The sequence below is a fragment of the Staurois parvus genome, unplaced genomic scaffold, assembly GCF_062004578.1.
Source record: "Staurois parvus isolate SC_StPar_1 unplaced genomic scaffold, SC_StPar_1.0 ptg000409l, whole genome shotgun sequence".
Classification (NCBI taxonomy): domain Eukaryota; kingdom Metazoa; phylum Chordata; class Amphibia; order Anura; family Ranidae; genus Staurois; species Staurois parvus.
In genome coordinates, this window is record NW_028318205.1 from 3,591,620 (window position 1) to 3,613,130 (window position 21,511).

At 45.4% G+C, this 21,511-nt stretch overlaps 1 protein-coding gene across 2 annotated transcripts in view; it reads right to left on the reverse strand.

Annotated features, from left to right (window-relative positions):
- EIPR1 (EARP complex and GARP complex interacting protein 1) overlaps positions 1-21,511 on the reverse strand; it is a 306,520-nt gene that overhangs the window by 152,157 nt on the left and 132,852 nt on the right. The gene's annotated exons all lie outside the window — the stretch shown is intronic.

Here is a 21,511-nt window from a genome sequence, read left to right on the forward strand (position 1 = left end):
TGTGTTCAGTAGTGGAAGGAAAAAAAAAATGAGTACAAAGCTGAATCCAAGGCTATATTTGGACCATATTTTACATTCAGTGCATGCATGCCTACTGGCTGCTGCTCAGGAATGGCATGTAAATATCATCAACAGTAGCTAGCACTGCTGCTGCTTATTTCCAGGGCTGTGTCCTGCTGCTGCACACAGTTCCATTTGACAAAAGGCAAATAAAGTTCTATAGGCCGGTGTGCGGTGCCTGCACGCAGTACTTTGTTTTCCAGCACACATTGCCCGCACACCACCACAACACAGTGGTGTAAACCAGCTACACTGGAGACAAGGCATTCTGCCTCATCTTGCTGCGGGGGGGTGGTGGGACTGCACTAGAATAACTGCCCAACGCAGTCCCACCGCATCCTGTGTGAATCTATCCTAGAAGTTAAACAGTCTAGGGAGGAGTGACTGATCCAGTAATACAGGCCATACAGCACAACAATGGCAGTTAGAATCTCTAATTACATATTCTGTTCACATTTAACAGGAACAATTCACATTTAATAAATTCAACGTATACTTTGTAACTTTTCAGTTGATTTTTTTTTTCTCTGATGAACTTGAAATTAGACATGTATCAGTACTCAGTAGTATGCAAGTTTGTATGGACTTCTCTTGTCCTGTATGCCGGGTGTAATTCTCGGTCTCTGTTCCTATTCTGAATGTATGGATTCTGCACAGTACCACTTCTCTTGTCCTGTATGCTGGGTGTAATTCTTGGTCTCTGTTCTTATTCTGAATGTATGGACTCTGCACAGTACCACTTCTCTTGTCCTGTATGCTGGGTGTAATTCTTGGTCTCTGTTCTTATTCTGAATGTATGGATTCTGCACAGTACCACTTCTCTTGTCCTGTATGCTGGGTGTAATTCTTGGTCTCTGTTCTTATTCTGAATGTATGGACTCTGCACAGTACCACTTCTCTTGTCCTGTATGCTGGGTGTAATTCTCGGTCTCTGTTCTTATTCTGAATGTATGGACTCTGCACAGTACCACTTTTCTTGTCCTGTATGCTGGGTGTAATTCTTGGTCTCTGTTCTTATTCTGAATGTATGGACTCTGCACAGTACCACTTCTCTTGTCCTGTATGCCGGGTGTAATTCTCGGTCTCTGTTCCTATTCTGAATGTATGGACTCTGCACAGTACCACTTCTCATGTCCTGTATGCTGGGTGTAATTCTTGGTCTCTGTTCTTATTCTGAATGTATGGACTCTGCACAGTACCACTTCTCTTGTCCTGTATGCTGGGTGTAATTCTCGGTCTCTGTTCTTATTCTGAATGTACGGACTCTGCACAGTACCACTTCTCTTGTCCTGTATGCCGGGTGTAATTCTTGGTCTCTGTTCCTATTCTGAATGTATGGATTCTGCACAGTACCACTTTTCTTGTCCTGTATGCGGTGTGTAATTCTCGGTCTCTGTTCTTATTCTGAATGTATGGACTCTGCACAGTACCACTTCTCTGGTTCTGTATGTCGGGTGTAATTCTCGGTCTCTGTTCTTATTCTGAATGTATGGACTCTGCACAGTACCACGTCTCTGGTTCTGTATGTCGGGTGTAATTCTCGGTCTCTGTTCTTATTCTGAATGTATGGACTCTGCACAGTACCACTTCTCTTGTCCTGTATGCTGGGTGTAATTCTCGGTCTCTGTTCTTATTCTGAATGCATGGACTCTGCACAGTACCACTTCTCTTGTCCTGTATGCCGGGTATAATTCTTGGTCTCTGTTCGTATTCTGTATGAATGGACTCTGCACAGTACCACTTCTCTAAGGGCTCATGCACACATCCGCAAGAAGTGCAGTGTTTTTGTCAGCTGTGCTCAGGCTCAGACATCAACAGATAACTGCTTTGTGTGTGCTTAAGTGCGAACAACTACGGCCTGATTCTTACTGCTGGAATCCAGGGGCTGCATCTATGTGAAGGAGGTGTTCTGAAAAGCTGAGTACACTGCCTAGCAAAATATAATGGTCTTTGCAATACTTGGGTAAGGCTGCAGTTCACACATACTGCAGTAATATTCTTATGCTTTGTTTGCTGTACTGGGCCATTCATACAACCTGGAGGAAGGAAAAACTGTTCTTTTTCAAGAGGACTCGAGAAAACAGAATGATTATTATGGGCCACACAAATAGTTTTCCCTTGTTCCAATCTTTGTGAATTTGGTGAAATGTATTTTATTTCAACAGAATTGTACCAGTTACATGCCACTGAACTCCCCCCAAACAAAAAGTTATCTACGGCTCAGCTTATATCTATTGATGTTTATATGTTGGCCCTAGATGAATCACTCGTGTCGATTGGCTTTGGTCTTCAGTTATACCGTCAGCCAAGTTCATTCTGCACGTGCACCACTTCTGCATGAATGACTCATTTAGCACTGACATGTAAACATCAACAGTGTTTAATCAGCGGCGGTGGCACCACTGGCTCCTCATTGCTGATAAGTGCGTGAGCAACAGCGGAGGTCAATAGGGTTAGCACAAATGTTTCATGTGTACAGACAACGTTTTATGCAGGATCTCGCTGCCAGCATAATCCTACATAAGTCAATAGGGGTATGTGAATGAGGTCCTAAAGAGAAAGCCAAAAGGATTTGGCCAGTTTAGATGATGTGGTGCAGGGTTCAGTCTCCTTCCAGGGTTTTCATGCTGTCTGAAATGACAGCTGGCACAGCTGTGATACAGAGCCCTGCTTTCAGCTGAGCGATTTGTGTCACCAACCTAGATATGTATTACATATTCCTATGTAGATTGCAGTAGATGCTGCTTGTGGAAATTAGCAGGTAGTTTAAAGTGATTGTAAAGTTTTTTTTCCCTAAAGTAAAAACATGTTCTATTTACCTGCTTTTTACAATAGAATTTTTTGCAGCCCTGAACCTCCTCTTCTGGGGTCCTCCAGCAGCATTCCAGACTCCTCCTCTTCTGCATGTGCCACTAAAGGAACCCGCTTCCCATGGCGGCACACGTGCAAGCGCGATTCCAAGACAGGCTGTGCGCGTCCATTGACACACATAGCGTGACTCTGTCTCACCCCCCGCTCTATGCTCACTGGATTTTACTGCCAGCTGCAGGAGCCAATGGCTCCCACTGTTCTCAGCCAAGCCTGTGAAACTGGAGAGAGGAGAGAAGACCAGCAGACAAGCACTGCACTGGATCGATACAAGACCCAGTTAAGTATTTAGGGGAGAAAGGGGGAAAATCAGGCACTGAAAGTTTTTTTTTTTTTTTTTACCTTAATGCATAGAATACATTAAAGTGGTTGGAAAGGCAGAAGGTTTTTTATTTTTTATCTTCACAAGTAAAGGGGTATTTTTGGAGCATAAAGGATTAAAACCAAAGGGCTAAGCCTTTGCAAAACACAGCTTGAAAGTCCAGTTAAAATATGGAGTCCAGTATGTATTCATTAAACACATCTATGATCTGCTTCAAACTTGAGGCTGCTATCCAAGAGTTAGAAGTGAACTCTAGAAACAGAATGCAAGCAGAAAAAGGGAAGCGCCATCTAAGTGCAGCAAACCAGCCATTTTTATTAGGCTCATAAATGGGGGGGGGGGCAGGAGCACCAGCAGGGGACCCAAGAAGAGAAGAATTGGGGACTGTTCTGTGCAAAACCATTGCACATAGCAGGTAAGTATGACATGCTTGTTATTTTAAAAGTAAAGCAAAGCTTTAGAATCACTTTAAGGTAAAAAGCCTTAATCCTTTAGAACCAATTTAACCGCTTCATGACCGAGAGTAAAACAAACCTTAACGCCCAGACCCAATTTTGACTTAACTTTGTCAGTAATGCTGTAGATATGATCACAACTACTTTGTGTATCCAGGTGGATTATGCCTTATTTTTTGTTTCAGGACAAATTGGGTTTTCATTTGGTGGTAAATGGTAACAGATATTTCCTGAATTTTTTTTTGATTATTATCAAAAGGAAATCTGGCCCAAACTAGTAAAAAAAAATATTTTTTTTAAACTTAGCTGTATATTTCCTACTACTACTACCATAACCTAGCACCAAAGAACATCCCAAAATAAAGTAAATTCTCCTGCTCCTGAAGATCTAAGCGATACCATATATGTGTATGTTATTTATTGTTTGTACCTGAAGTGGGGCCCAGAAACAATAGTGTGCATTTTGCTTTTTTGTTTATCCTACCAAAAACATACTGACACTAATTTAAAAAAGGTAATATTTTTGAAAATCCTACCAAAAATATATGGACCCTGACCTTGATCTTAACACTCATCCTGATATTTTTATATATATATATATATATATATATATATATATATATATATATATATATATATATATATATATAAAAATTTTGTTACACATTTTCGTCTGTTTACATCTTTCTACCCTGCAAGGAGAGAAAGATACAATGTATCTTTCTCTCCATTCAGAAGCAAATGAAAACCCAGGTGCGGCCTGCACAGTGACTGATCACTGTGATAGCCAATCACAGGCCATCACAGCAATCAGGTGACCGGGAACCAGGATCCCAGGTCCTGATTGTTATTATGAGACCCAGGGCTCTCAGTGATAACCCAGTCTCTGTGCTAGGAGCGCGCACTCAGCATAAACACAAGAACACATTATTATGGTGCCCAGGTTTAAAGCCCACCTCCTGGATGTCACATACAGGTGAAACTCGAAAAATTAGAATATCGTGCAAAAGTTCTTTTATTTCAGTAATGCAACTGAAAAGGTGAAACTAATACATGAGATAGACTCTTTACATGCAAAGCAAGATAGTTCAAGCCGTGATTTGTCATAATTGTGATGATAATGGCTTACAACTCATGAAAACCCCAAATCCACAATCTCAGAAAATTAGAATATTGTGAAAAGGTGCAATATACTCGGCTCAAAGTGTCCCACTCTAAATAGCTAATTAAGCCATAACACCTGCAAAGGGTTTCTGAGCCTTTAAATGGTCTCTCAGTCTGGTTCAGTAGGAATCACAATCATGGGAAAGACTGCTGACCTGACAGTTGTGCAGAAAACCATCATTGACACCCTCCATAAGGAGGGAAAGCCTCAAAAGGTAATTGCAAAAGAAGTTGGATGTTCCCAAAGTGCTGTATCAAAGCACATTAATAGAAAGTTATGTGGAAGGGAAAAGTGTGGAAGAAAAAGGTGCACAAGCAGCAGGAATGACCGCAGCCTGGAGAGGATTGTCAGGAAAAGGCCAATCAAAAGTGTTGGGGACTTTCACAAGGAGTGGACTGAGGCTGGAGTCAGTGCATCAAGAGCCACCACACACAGACGGATCCTGGACATGGGCTTCCTCTTGTCAAGCCGCTCCTGAACAAACAACGTCAGAAGCGTCTTACCTGGGCTAAAGGAAAACAGACCTGGTCTGTTGCTCAGTGGTCCAAAGTCCTCTTTTCTGATGAGAGCAACTTTTGCATCTCATTTGGAAACCAAGGACCCAGAGTATGGAGGAAGAATGGAGAGGCACACACTGCAAGATGCTTGAAGTCCAGTGTGAAGTTTCCACAGTCTTTGTTGATTTGGGGAGCCAAGTAATCTGCTGGTGTTGGTCCACTGTGCTTCATTAAGTCCAGGGTCAACGCAGCCGTCTACCAGGAGATTTTGGAGCACTTCATGCTTCCTTCTGCAGACGAGCTTTATGGGGATGCTGACTTCATTTTCCAGCAGGATTTGGCACCTGCCCACACTGCCAAAAGCACCAAAATCTGGTTCAATGACTGTGGGATTACTGTCCTTGATTGGCCAGCAAACTCGCCTGACCTGAACCCCATAGAGAATCTATGGGGCATTGCCAAGAGAAAGATGAGAGACATGAGACCGAACAATGCAGAAGAGCTGAAGGCCGCTATTGAAGCATCCTGGTCTTCCATGACACCTCAGCAGTGCCACAGGCTGATAGCTTCCATGCCATGCCGCATTGAGGCAGTAAATGCTGCAAAAGGGGCCCAAACCAAGTACTGAGTACATATACATGCTTATACTTTTCAGAGGTCTGATATTGTTCTATGTACAATCATTGTTTTATTGATTGCATGTAATATTCAAATTTTCTGAGATTGTGATTTGGGGTTTTCATGAGCTGTAAGCCATAATCATCACAATTATGACAAATCACTGCTTGAACTACCTTGCTTTGCATGTAATGGGTCTATCTCCTATATTAGTTTCACCTTTTCAGTTGCATTACTGAAATAAATGAACTTTTGCACGATATTCTAATTTTTCGAGTTTCACCTGTATATGTGTTACTGTGTCATTATGGGGTTAAAAAGTTAAGCCATCTGAAACAAGACATACGTTTAGGAATGTGCTACCCTCTACTGTTTGTATGTGCAAATAGCTGTTGCTTATTAATTACCACAGAGTTATTTGGTTATTGACAGGTACTTCTTGTTCTTGCTAGCTGGGCCATAAACCCTAGTCGCAAGACTGTAATATTATATAAAGGGAAGCTTTCAGGAAGTAGACCAAGTTGGACCACCTGACCATCTTTGTAGGAACTGATATTGTATTTTATCCAGGCCAGAAGCAGGAACTAATAGGAAAGTGTTCCAATGATAGAGTCTGTTATACAGTCTGCGTGTGTAATGGTCATGTAAGGGACCGCCTGGCGGTACCACTAGCACTCCACTGAATGGGCGTCCCCAGCGCACGGAATCTAAGTCCCAGGGTGCTTGTTCACCAGGGCCCCTGATGGTGGGGATGGACTTGGAGCCCCCCGAGACCAGGTCGTGGCTACTGGGTGCGTCCGTCAGTGGTAGTGGTATGCGCCAAGGGCTCCCACGGGGAAGAGTCTGATGTGAGGAGGTCAGAAGACCCCACTGCAAGGGATGGATGGATGAGCAAGGTCAGACGGGCCGGGTCGGTAACAGAGAGGACGGCAAGGTACAAGGCAGCGGGCATAGAATGGTCGGGTCACACGCCAGGTCAGCAACAGCAGGTCAAATCCAATCAGGGGCATTCAAGAGAGAGGTCAGGCAAAGCAAGGGTCAGAATAGGAGAAAACAGCAAGGTCAGGTACAATCCGGGTCAAAACTTACAAAGGTACAGGTTCACAGGATGCAGGGAAGACCAGAAGGCACTGAATGACAGCTCAGGGCCATTTAAATATCCCGCCCTGCGCTGCCATTGGTGCCCAGCGGGTGGCCGCGGCTTCTACTGCGCATGCGCGAACTCGAACGCCGCGGCCGGCCCGGACCTAGTGCCCATGTCCCTGCACAGGGCGGTGCACTGCGCCTGCGCCGGGACCATCGCGGCAGGGATCGAGGAGATCCCTGACATTGCCCCCCCCCCCTACGGGCAGCCTCCGGATGCCCACCCGATCTCTCCACCACGGGTGATCGCGAAAAAACCTCCGGACAAGTCTGGGTGCATGGACATTATGGGCTGGTTCCCAAGAATTGTCCTCAGGGCCATAGCCCTTCCATTTGATAAGGAATTGGGTCTGGCCTCCCCTCCTTCGACACTTCAGGATAGTTTCAACCTCAAATTCTTCTTCACCCTCGACCGTTATGGCTTCCGGGGGTCTAGATTCCCGGTCAGGGAAGGCATCTGGGACCACTGGCTTCAGCAGGGACACATGGAAGACTGGGTGGATCTTGAGCGTGTCAGGGAGGACGAGTTCGTAGGCCACTTCGTTAACCATCTGTTTAATGCAGAAGGGGCCTATAAATTTGGGTCCCAATTTCTTTGACGGGCAAAGCATCTTTAAATTGGACGTCGCTAGCCAAACCTTCTCCCCAGGCCGCAATACCAGATCTCCTCTCCGTTTCCTGTTGAATGCTTTCCTGTAGTCTTCCTGGGCCCGACTGATGGCCTCTTGAAGCTTCTTATTGTTTGCGGAGAAAAACGTTACCACATCTTGCGTTGCTGGTACTGGGCATTCCGAGACCAAATCCGGGAGGAAGACTGGGTGAAAGCCATAGTTGGCAAAGAACGGGGACTGTCCCGGCTCTGAGTGGCGGGCGTTGTTGTACGCAAATTCCGCTAGAGGTAGAAGTGGCATTCAGTCATCTTGAGTAAATGAAGTATAGCATCTTAAGTATTGCTCTAGGGTCTGATTGGTCCTTTCGGTTTGACCGTTAGTTTGAGGGTGGAACGCAGAGGAGAGAGACAATTTGATGTCCAGGGCTTTGCACAGTGCTCTCCAAAATCTGGACGTGAACTGGACCCCCCGGTCCGAGACAATGTCTTCGGGGACCCCATGCAGCCTTACTACCTCACGAATGAAGACTCGCGCGGTCTCGGCCGCCAAGGGGGTTTTCTTCAACGGGATGAAGTGGGCCATCTTGGACAAGCGGTCCATGACCACCAGGATTGCCGTGTGGTCTAGGGATGGCGGAAGCTCGACTATAAAATCTAATGAGATCTTTTGCCAAGGCCGTTCAGGAATAGGTAAGGGTCGCAGCAGACCCCAAACTTTATTTCTTGCTGGCTTGTTCTTCTGGCAGGTGATACAGGACCTTACATAGCCCTTACAATCTTTAGCCATGTCTGGCCACCAAAATGAGCGTCGGAGAAGTTCCAGGGTCTTTTCTGGGCCAAAGTGCCCCGCCATCGGGTGGTCATGGCAATGCCCCAAGACCAGGGTTCGGGCTTCCTCCGGCACCACAATTCGATCTTCCCTCCATAGGAGTCCCCCCTTGTTCTGGAGCGGCCCTCCGCCTGGGGTAGAGAAGGTTGTGGATGCCTCCATTAGCTTGGAACGAAGGTCCGACTGAAGGGCCAAGAAGTTACCTGAGGACAGGATGGTGTTGGGTACTGGGATCTCCTTGGCGTCCTCGTACATCCGTGATAACGCATCCGGCTTAGTGTTCTTTGATCCAGGCCGGTACGTAATGTGGAAGTTGAATCTTGAAAGGAATAGTGCCCATCTCGCCTGTCGCGGGCGTAGACGCTTGGCGGTTCTCAGATACTCTAAGTTCTTGTGGTCAGTAAATATTAAGATGGGGTGCACCGCACCTTCCAGCAGGTACCTCCATTCCTCTAACGCCGTTTTGATCGCTAGTAGCTCTCGATCACCGATATCATAATTCTTCTCCGCTGGGGTAAGCTTCCGTGAGAAGAATGCTACAGGATGGAGCAGTTCCTTGGTGCCTTTCCGCTGGGAGAGGATGGAACCTCATATACAAAAACATGCAGCGCTAGAGTGAATGGATCTATCTCATGATACGGAGTGACCACTTAATGAGATATAAACGCAGCTACCATAATAGTCTTAAGCAACCAATATTATAACATTCTCATAGTTAAGAAGGTGTAAATGGTGATAAAGGTGTCAAAGTCAATCTATCATAGGAGTGACGTAAATCTGTGACATCTGTGGTAGGAAATGTGGCTGTAGAATGCACTAACCAGATAGCGCAAATAAAAGCGCATTGGAGTAAAATGACCTACTCCTACTAATCCTTTTGATAACGTGCAGTTGCCACGAAACGCGTTAGGGAGATGCTACTTGACCCACAACCACTACCCACATGGTCCACACCTTGACACGGGCGGCCATCTTTGGAAGTGTATATTGCACCATGTAAGTGCGTTTTTTTGTCTACTACTCCATAATAAAAGTTATCACACTATCGGAAGCCTCTCTTTTGGGTTTATTTCTGAGCCCTGAAGGTGATTCCTGGTCCTTGAGCGCACATCGCACCCCTGGAGGTCGCTGACACAAGGATTCTACTGCATACCGGATGAGCGTTTATTCCACTGGATACCTGGGAATTCCATAACTGGAGAGGACACGGATGACTCTGGTGACCACAGTAGAGACGACCACCATTCCGGCAGGTCCCCTGATCCAGTGACCAGGAGTAGGTCATTTTACTCCAATGCGCTTTTATTTGCGCTATCTGGTTAGTGCATTCTACAGCCACATTTCCTACCACAGATGTCACAGATTTACGTCACTCCTATGATAGATTGACTTTGACACCTTTATCACCATTTACACCTTCTTAACTATGAGAATGTTATAATATTGGTTGCTTAAGACTATTATGGTAGCTGCGTTTATATCTCATTAAGTGGTCACTCCGTATCATGAGATAGATCCATTCACTCTAGCGCTGCATGTTTTTGTATATGATTGTCCACCACGAGGCGTTTTGGAGGCTTGCCTTTCATGCCAGCTGCTTTTATATTTCGCTCTAAAACTGTCCAGCGCTCGTTATACTCCTTTTTCTATTTAGAGGATGGAACCTACCGCATTCTTCGATGCATCTACTTCCAAGATATAGGGCAGGGCGGCGTCTGGGTGACCCAAAATGGGTGCCGAGGTGAACAGCTTCTTCAAGGCTTCAAAAGCTTCCTGCGCCTCTGGTGTCCATCTGAACCGGGTTCCCAGCTTGGTTAGCTGGGTAATGGGGGAGACCAAACCCGAGAAGTTCTTGATGAACTTCCGGTAAAAATTTGCAAAGCCGATGAATCATTGGACGCCTTTCCTGTCTGTGGGTTTAGGCCAATCCAGTATTGCAGCGACTTTCTGGGGATCCATCGCGACCCCCGCGGTGGAGATAATCAGGCCCAAGAAGGCAATGCTGGATTGTTCAAAACAACATTTCTCTGCCTTGGTGTACAACCCGTGCTGCCGCAATCGCCCCAATACCTTTGCTACATGTATTCTGTGTTCCCCCAAAGACGGGGAGAAAATCAGAATGTCGTCTAAATAAACGATAACAAAGACATCCAGAAAGTCCCTAAAAATATCATTCACAAAGTGTTGAAACGTGGCCGGAGCATTACACAGCCCGAACAGCATGACCAGATATTCAAAATGGCCGAAGCGGGTGCGAAAGGCCGTCTTCCACTCGTCCCCCTCCCTTATGCGAATCAAGTTGTACGCCCCCCTCAGATCCAGCTTGGTAAAAACCACTGCTGTTTTTAAACTTTGGAACAACTCTGGTACTAACGGCAGTGGGTAACGGTTCTTTATCGTGACCCTGTTTAATTCCCTGTAATCGATACACGGCCTTAAGGTTTTGTCTTTCTTTTCAACAAAGAAAATTCCCGCCCCCGCCGGTGAAGTGGAGGGGCGGATGAACCCCTTCTGGAGGCTGTCCTCGATATATTCCTTTAGGGCCCCCAATTCGAGCTCTGAAAGGGGGAAGATTCGCCCAAAAGGAATTTCTGAGCCGGGTAACAGGTCAACGGGACAGTCATAAGGGCGGTGGGGGGGTAGAGTATTGGCTCCCCGTTTGCTGAACACATCTAGAAACCCATGGTAGACTGCAGGGATTACTTGTTTTAATTCAGCTTCCCCCTCAGAGCACAGGAGGATTTGGGGGACCCCTGGGCCCGAAGTGCGGCAGTATACCCGACAGTATGGGGAAGGGAACGAGATTACTCCGGTCTCCCAGTCAATCTGGGGGTTATGGGCCCGTAACCATGGGAGCCCCAGAATGACTGGGAAGAGGGGTGAAGCTATAGCATCCAGGCGGAGGAGTTCCTGGTGCTGGCCGGCAATGACAGTGGTGATGGAGGGGGTTTCCTGGTTCACTACCCCCGATTTTATTCGGGAACCGTCAGCCAAATAAATATTGAACCCCTTCTGTTTAAATTGGAGAGGAATACCCTGCTGGTGAGCAAAATTAATGTCCAAGAAGCAGCTGCATGCCCCCGAATCAATTATGGCCGATACTTCCACGGTCCTTTCTGGAAGCTGAAAGGAAAGGGGTACCACTAAGTATTGGGATGGACCAACATTGCCAATGGATAAGGAAGAAGAGGTGCACTTACTCAGTTTCTGCGGGCAGGATCGTACCATATGACCAGCTTCACCACAGTAGAGGCACAGGTTCTGGGATCGTCTGCGCTGATGTTCCTCTGGGGATAGTTTAGGCTGTGCCAGGCCGAGTTACATGGGTTCAGGGATATCTCCAGGTGGCCGGTTCTGGATGTTTGGCCTAGGTGCTTGACTGGGACCTTGAAATGACCCCCAGGGATTTCCATGACCCTGGCCGGACCTCTCAAACCTGCGTTCCCGCAGTCTACGGTCAATTTTAATGGTCAGTGCTATTAAGTCCTCTAAAGTCTCAGGTACCTCCACCCGGGCGAGCTCATCTTTCAGGCCTTCTGATAGGCCTATACGGAACTGATGCAGGAGTGCGAACTCGTTCCAGCGTGTGTCCCCCATCCAGCGCCTAAACTCAGACGCGTACTCCTCCGCCGCTCGGCGGCCTTGCCGGAGCGTGTACAAAGTAGCTTCAGCAGAAGCTGCCCGCTGTGGGTCATCATAAAGGATGGCCATTGCATCAAAAAAATTGTCAACCGAACTAAGGTGAGGGTCATTTTTTCCCCGTAATCGGTGGGCCCAGTCTTGGGGTTCACCCTGCAGGAGGGAGATGACGAACCCTACCTTCATGGATTCAGTCACAAAGGTCCGGGGTTGTAACTCAAAATAGAGAAGACAGGACTCGCGGAATGATCTGAAGCGTGTGCGGTCCCCGTGGAAACGTTCCGGTAAGGGTACTCGGGGTTCGGCCGCCGGGAGTGGTGCGGATGCCCCAGACACCAGCACAGGGGCTGCTACGGCTGGGGGTGCGGGGACCACGGCCTGTGGGGCAGGAACGGATATAGTGCAGGTCTGGAATTGGGTTTCAATCTGCTGACATCTATCCTGCAGGGCCGATACGGCCTGTGTCAAGTTAGACAGGTGCCTGCAGATCTCCTCAAGCGGCGAGGGCCCTCCTCTAGACTCAGTCATGGCCTTCTGGTACTGTAAGGGACCGCCTGGCGGTACCACTAGCACTCCACTGAATGGGCGTCCCCAGCGCACGGAATCTAAGTCCCAGGGTGCTTGTTCACCAGGGCCCCTGATGGTGGGGATGGACTTGGAGCCCCCCGAGACCAGGTCGTGGCTACTGGGTGCGTCCGTCAGTGGTAGTGGTATGCGCCAAGGGCTCCCACGGGGAAGAGTCTGATGTGAGGAGGTCAGAAGACCCCACTGCAAGGGATGGATGGATGAGCAAGGTCAGATGGGCCGGGTCGGTAACAGAGAGGACGGCAAGGTACAAGGCAGCGGGCATAGAATGGTCGGGTCACACGCCAGGTCAGCAACAGCAGGTCAAATCCAATCAGGGGCATTCAAGAGAGAGGTCAGGCAAAGCAAGGGTCAGAATAGGAGAAAACAGCAAGGTCAGGTACAATCCGGGTCAAAACTTACAAAGGTACAGGTTCACAGGATGCAGGGAAGACCAGAAGGCACTGAATGACAGCTCAGGGCAATTTAAATATCCCGCCCTGCGCTGCCATTGGTGCCCAGCGGGCGGCCGCGGCTTCTACTGCGCATGCACGAACTCGAACGCCGCGGCCGGCCCGGACCTAGTGCCCGTGTCCCTGCACAGGGCGGTACACTGCGCCTGCGCCGGGACCATCGCGGCAGGGATCGAGGAGATCCCTGACAGGTCACCTTGTTGTAAGCTAGTAAGTGAACCTGTTTATTGCATTAGAGTTTATATACAGCTTCTGTTATTTTAATCAACCCTTTCCCTTCTGGTCTGGGATCCTATAGCTTTAGGCCAGGGCTCAAAAACCAGCACATGCTACAGCGAGGGTAGGAACCCAATGATCATTTGGTAGTTAGCACATCTTGTTGCATTATAGATTAGAAGTTACTAGAGACTAAAACGTAGAGTAGATAGGCTGTCACTGAGTTCCAGTGCAGCTCCACGGTTTCTGCTGGCGAAAAGCTGCATTCCAGTCTGGTTAGACAATGGCTGGATAGTCTACCCATGATCGCAGATCTTGTTTTCAGCATTCATCTGGAGGTATCTCTATGACTTTGATTAGATATCGGGTTAATAAGAAAGGGAAGCTCCTCTGCTTACAGAGGCTTTGTCCTGGGTGGAGGCACTGCCAACTTATCATCAAACCCACTCTTCCACTTAGCAAAGGTTCTGGTATTTTTATTTGCCTACAGATTTAGTACAATAGCATGTTGGGGAAGGTCATTTCTAACCCCTTAAAAGAGGGCTACATAGGCAACGTACAAAAGATAGTAGCGACCATTAAGAAAGTATCCTGAATTATTCTAATTAGATGAAATTTATGTGTGATAAAAATCTAAATGACATTCCTTAAAGTAATCTAAATTTAATCACTAAAAATTCATGTTAATGTAATTTCTTAACTTGTTTTTAATTTTTTTTAAATCTGCACTTTTCATTAAAATAATACCTGTTGATCCTACCATGAAAGAGTCATGAGAGGACCATGGAGGCTATCACTGATGAACACTCCTTTGGAAATGCTCATTCCCTAGTTCTAATGTTGATGCATTGGCTTCAGTGCTGTCTGGGTAGATGACCTGGAACAAGTACAGAATTTAGAAGGACTGACACTTATTTAAATTATGATAGTTCTGGGATTCAAAAGTACTTAAAGTGGAACTTCACTCTCACAGTCAACATTGGCTATTTCTAATCCTTATGGTGCTAGCATTAGTAAATAGTTAGAAAATGATATTAGATTTACTTGTTTTAAGCTTTTATTTTACATTTCAGTTACATCCTGGTTTCCAAGCCTAGGCAAATTATGTCATACATCCCAGGAGTCTTCAGGAGAAGAGGAGGGGTTTTCTCAGCAAAGCACACCATCCTGCCTGCATGCCTGAGCGAAGGGCAGGAGGATTCCAGGAAGTAAATGCTACATGAATCACCTGCCCTTACTTAACCACTTCCTGTCCGGACACTTTTACCCCCTTCCTGTCCAGGGCAATTTTCAGCTTTCAATGACAATTGCGCGGTCATGCAACACTGTACCCATATGAATTTTTTTTAAGACAGATAAAACTTTATTTTGGTGGTATTTATTCACCGCTGGGATTTTTTTTTTTTTTTGCTATGTAAATGAAAAAGTCCAAAAATTTTGAAAAAAAGTGTTTTTCTTATAAAATTTTGCAAATACCGTATTTTTCGCTCCATAAGACGCACTTTTTTCCCCCAAAAAAATGGGGGAAAATGTCAGTGCGTCTTATGGAGCGAATATGGAGCGGCCGGTCCGGTATTTCCACTGCGGCTGTGTCAGAATACCGGGCCGGCCGCTCAGCTCTGCAGCAGGATCTCATGGAGATGACTGCTGACCTTTGGGGAGGGGGGGAGCGGGTACCTGAATTTGACAGGTACCCGCTCTTACTTCTTTGTTCTTTGACCTTACCTGTTCCTCTATCCAGCGGAGCGCTGTCTTCCGGCTTCTGTAGTGTGGGCACTGGGCATGACAGCCGGGTGCCAAGTGCGCATGCGCAAGAAGCGGTGCTTTTTGTGAATGGTAAGGCGGTACCTGGGACACATGACAGATCCCAGAAGCCGCCGGACCAATCACAAAGCGCAAGTGCTTCTCGCTCATGCGCACTAGGCACCCGGCTGTCATGCCGAGCGCCATTACAGAAGCCGGGAAGACAGCGCGCGGCTGGATCGAGGAACAGGTAAGATCAAACAAAAACTCTGCAGAAGTAAGAGCGGGTACCTGTCAAATTCAGGTACCCGCTCCCCACCTCCCCAAAGGTCAGCAGTCATCTGTACTGTCCACAGTCTCTGGTCATCCCTGTGCTGTCCGCAGTCTCTGGTCATCTCCTGTACTGTGTCTGCAGTCCATTAGTTCAGAATTTTTTTTTCCTGTTTTCTGCCTCTAAAACCTAGGTGCGTCTTATGGTCAGGTGCGTCTTATGGAGCGAAAAATACGGTAAATAATATTTCATCATAAATCCTGGCCAAAATTTATTCCGTTATCTGTTTAGTAAAAAAAAAATAAGCCAAATTAATTTATAACCAAAAATTATATTTTGTAAACATTTTTTTTCACATTTTTATTTTACTTTTTTTTATATTATTTTTTTTTTTTTTTTACATACTGTCACCCTAGCAGTACAGTGTCACCATGGTGACACTGTATTACTTGTGGGGGGTGATGAAGATTTTTTTTTTTTTACATTGATTGCTTTTACACCCATATAAGATGTAAAAGCAATCATTTCTCTTTCTCTCTGCATTCTTGCAGCCATTGAGAACTACTGAGTGAGCTGTGATTGGTCAAAGTTTGTCACATGGTACAAGGCTGTTGTGAATAGCCTTGTACCATGTGACCTCTGTGATCATTCACAGATTTCATATGTAGTAAACAATGATGTCACAAGTGACTTCTTGCTTACTACTTTGCATGTGATCACTGATTGGCCAATCAGTGATCACATGATCGGGACCTCGTACAGAGGTCCTGTCCGATGATCGGTGTTTCACTGTGTCCGGAGGAGACAGCGGGCACCGGATTGCAGTGCTGCACACTCCCAGGGAGCGCGCACAAGCAGGGTGCGGGGAGGCCGTTTATAAACGGCCACCCGACCCTGCACTGCCACCGTCCGGCCGTTTATATATAACGGCCGAACGGGAGGTGGTTAAGATGGCAAGCACCAGAAATGCTAGAGGATGTTTTTCCAAGTGATTTCTCAGGAAAATAAAGTATAGAGATATGGATGTCTGGGTGAGTTTGCTTTGAATATTAAAAATGTGTGGTGATCAGATGCAGTGTAATTCCACTGCAAAATGGTGGGATAAGATTTTTTACGAACAGTTTACTGGGGACTGTTATTTATCTGCTCAATGTATTAACCTAAAAAATGCTGAGGGTTTAATACTACTTTTAGGCCTGTTTCATACCTTTGCCTTTTTGGTGCTTTTTGCATTTGAGTTCCTTGTTCAGGCAATTCCTGTTATGGAATTGTTACCATGTCACAGTCTCTTCTAGTGGTGATCACAAGTAGCTATGCCAACACACTTTGGGGGAGTTAACAAAGAGTGTTCAAAGCCCAATGTGTGCACCCTTAGGGTTCATGTACACGGGGCTCTTCTGAACGATGGAAACTGGCTGCTGGAAAATGTAGGTTAAAAAACGTCAGTCTAGCCGCGTTTGCATACCGCGTTTATGTGCGTTTGCGTTTAGAAGCGTTTTTAAAAGATAACCTCAGGAGACCTTCCAAATGCTCAGAATGCACTGAAAAATAGTAAAACATTAACTATTTCAGACATTTTGAGAGGAATAGAGAGAGCAGAAGCAAAGAGATCAGTATGTGTTGAAATTACCTGTCTTTTCTGGTTGTATTCACTATGTATCCCATCATGAGCATAATGCAGCACGTTCTACTATTTTTTCCTTTACGCGAAACATGGAACTGACTGCGCTGGTGTACTAGGTCCATTTGAAGGCATGGAAAACACTCTGCATTCTGATGATGAAAAAAGGCCCTGGACATAGAACAGTTAAAAACTGCTTCTAAATGCAAACGCTTAAAAATGCGGTTAAAGGTTTACAAGCATTTGGCATTTGAAACGCCGGTAAAATCTACTCCTGAACGCAAGTTTGGTGCATTCAAAAAAACGACTGTAAACTCAACTGTCTGTAAATGACTATGTGTACATGGAAACGTAGGAAAACATTAGCGAGAGTTCAGGGTCTGCTGAAAAAAAACCGCTGAACAGCTCCTGAACGTCAGTTTAGGAGCTGCAGTGTACATGAACCCTTATTGTAAACTTAAAAAATGGTGCAGCAACTAGGTACCAAAAGGGCAAGTTATGGCTTTGACAGGTAGCACAGAAACCAGGAGAGCTGGAGCCTCATGCTTCGATTTTTCTGTTCATCCCAGCCTCCCACTGAGCTGAGATCAAAAGGTAGCAGGTTGTAAACCCTGCAGGTGCTGCTTGTGTAGTGTATTCACTGCACGGGCAGAGAGAGGGATGTGAAGCTGTTTGACAGTTCGCATCCCATACCTGGCAGGAATCTGCATCAGCTTTATATGAAAAGCTTATGGAAAACTGACGCATTACCCCTGTTAATTAGCAGTAGACCCTGTGGTACTTTCTAATTTACTCGGAAGTAGAAACTGACACAAGAGGCCCAAGTAGACCTGAAACTGGTCTATGTGCTTAGTTAATGTGGTGCACACCAACCCAGACAGTTTCCTGTGCTATTATAATGGCACAAGAAGTTTAGTTGATTCCCTGGATTGTGCATATATGACCCACTGTTGACCCAATCAGGAAGCCATTGTAGAACATGGATGTACAAAGCATGCTGGGGCCAGTGCATGTAAACAGGAAATGGCCGAAAGAAACTGGATGAGAGGCAACAAAAGACCTGAAAACACTAGCAAGGGTTCCTCTGGGGTAAAAGTGTTGAGAAAAGCTGCCTTAAATGGAAATGATGTAACAAGAGTTCTTTCATTTTAAAATAAAAGTTCTAACAGTGTATATATTGTAAATCTGAGATGTGTGTTGTTGCTAGCTTCCACTCTAGATTGAGTAGCTGGAAAATTTGCAAATCTTCGATATAGATTATGCGTTTGTCGTGACAGGAAGAATTGGGGAGTTTTGTGTTGAATATTTTGCAGGATAACTGGTCTGGATTCTGATTATAGCTGTGTGGGGACTCGTTAGCTGCCATTACATCTCACAGCTGTTCAATCATCCGCCTTTTGTTCCTTACAGCCTCTCATGCTGTGTAACCCTCTGATTGCCAGACTCAGTGACGATCAACACATTTTGCTGCACTCCCGAGCTCCAGCAGAGTTGCTTACTGCCTGGTGAAATGCGACAGCTAAGGAATTTTTACACTATCACTGCCTAACATGAGACATGCTCCAACACACAGAACCAGCACATCATTTAAAGGACACCTCTAATCAGAATAATGATCACCGGCTAATTTATATTACGGTAACGTCAATTTAAAAACTCAGCAATTTTTCTTAGCCTAACACATTGTGCAGAGTAAAACAACCAGTCCCCAGTAAACAATTTATTAGGGTGCATTTCCTACATTAAAGTAAAACTATGTCCCGGTAGTCGTATCGCCCTCCACTGCCATTTATACTTACCTGAGTCCTATCTCGATCCAGAGCTGTGCCCATCTGCAGCGATTTTGGTCTGTGTTCCTCACCGGACACGGAGGCAAAAGCAGGAGCCAGTGGCTCCTGTTGCTGTCAATCAAATCCTGTGAGGGAGCGGGGCTTAACTGTGCGTGTTTATGGACACGCAACCCAGGTGAGTGAGCCCATAGGTGTGACCACTTGCTATGGGGGCACACACAGAAGAGGAGGTGCCGAGAGCGCCAGCAGGAAACCCCAGAAGAGCAGGTTTAGGGTTGTTTTGTGTAATACTATTGCAAAGAGCAGGTAAGTATACCAGTGCTGCTTCCCTGAACTTCCAGTCTTCACAGGAAAGAGTTAAAGTGATTGTAAGTGCTTAAAAAAAATAAACAGGTTTATGCTTACCTGCTCTGTGCAATGGACAGAGCGACCCTGAACCTCCTCTTCCCGGGTTCCCCATCGATGATCCTTCCCTTTGGCAAGTGCCCCCATAAAAAGCCGCTTTATGTGGGAGCACACACTCCCAAGCCTCGCTGTCTGCATCTATAAACACAGACAGGGTAACTCGCCTCTCACCTCCCTCGTCACTGACTGAGCGACGTCAGCAGAAGAAAAGCAAGGCGAAGAATACACTACAGAGTTACTTAACCCAGGACCTAGCATTTACTATATCTGGTCTCCCACAGTACACACTACTTGGAAATGCAATTATTTTTAGTAAATATACACTACTAAATACCTTTTCTCATCAGCAGTACTTAGCAGTCTTGTGACTTCTGTCATTGTCCAGCCAAGCACTGTTTAAAGCTTGTAGGAGTTTTCTTTCTGCTCTAGCAGGATGCAGAACCCCTGACCTCTGTCTGGACAGTCATGAATGTCTTTGTGCTGATCACATGCATTCTCCCAAGAAACGAAAAAAAAAACCTCTTTAGCAATACACACCAAACTGAGCATGTGTAGAGTGACTCCACACGATATGTCTTATCAAGAAATAGGAGGGGGGTACTGGAAGAAGGGGAGGATCAGAGAAGACATGATCAAACAGACTTTTTACACAGTGCGGAGAATTAACCCATTAGGCTCCACAGTGAGTATAACAAGCATGCTTTACTGGATATACAGACTGATTTTACTGTTGTGGGTTTAGTAACACTTTAAGGTAAAAAATGTTTGGGCTTTATAACCACTTTAACAGTGAAGTGCAGTCTGTTAGATAAGGAAGGGCGGGGGGGGGGGGGGGTATTAACAAGTTAGTGCTTTGCCATCTTAGGCTATGGGGCAGTGTGTTTCTATTGACGTACAGAGTGTAGGGAAACACAACTCTAGTCCCTGCATGCAAAGGTGGAGGCATCTTAAAAGGGGAGCTCTGGGATTATCAAATATTGTCTATTTACAAGAAGCCTGTGTATTCGTCCTTGGAACTTGGTCCTTTGGTCCCTTAACAAGTCGGTGGCACATATGCAAACTGTTGTAATTCCTACACCGTTCACCTGATTTGGATGTAAATACCCTCAAATTAAAGCTGGCAGTCTGCAGTTAAAGCACATCTTGTTCATTTCATTTCAAATCCATTGTGGTGGTGTATAGAGCCAAAAATGTTAGAATTGTGTCGATGTGCCAATATTTATAGACCTGACTGTATATTATCTAGAAATTATAAAAAGCGCCAAAGATACTCTTTAGAAATCCATCTCGCAGTGGTGCAACCAATGGCAGAACGTGGCAGATTCACGTATTTGTTGGGAAGGTGTATATGAAACGGTCTTGACTCCATACAGCCTATCTAAGGCTGATAGACACAGCACAGTGGAGTAGGGGAAAAAAAAAGATGCAACACAATAATTACTTCTGCGACAATCCAATTGACTCCAATATGGAAGAGGTTTTATTTACCTCCACTTTCCTGATCAATGATATAGCGGCATTTCTTTTATCCCAACAATAGTGCCAGACAGTAAATCTGTTGAAAATAAGAACTACATGAATTTTTAACATGTGTCTGTGCGAACAATTAATACGTCATAGGGTGTTCCAGAGTATAAATGTCTTTCTGAATCGCCAACAACAAAAATCTTGCTTCAAAATGAAACTTTTCTGTGAAAAAAAAACTATCTTTCTAAAAGTCCGATTTGAAAACTCAGAATTTCAGAAATTGCATTGCAGATTCTCACTTTCTTCTGGTCTGCAGATACTGAGATGGTATTTTAATACCTTCCTCAGATTTATGCCAGGTGTGAGGCTCGGTCTCTAGTAATAACAGACTGCTTCCAGCATTGGAATACGGGACAATTTCATCTCCAGCACCACTTTCTGCACCAAAGGGCTCACTATGGAAATCATTGGAGGGCAAAGCTCGGGAGGTCTATAAGGTCACTAGTAAACGTATTATCATGTTATTAGGAATTTCCTTTCAAAAAAATATTCACAACATATTGGGCTCAACACACCAGGATAGAGATATGAATTTAAAAAAAAGTGACCATTTAAGTTTTAACTCTTTGAAAGCCTCTTCATTGTGCAATATCTGCATTTTCACTAGTTTCCAGTTTTAGGTGTACTGGTTTTACATATGTGCTGTATTATACAACTTTTTTAACAAAACTTATCCTAAATGCCTAAAATATTTC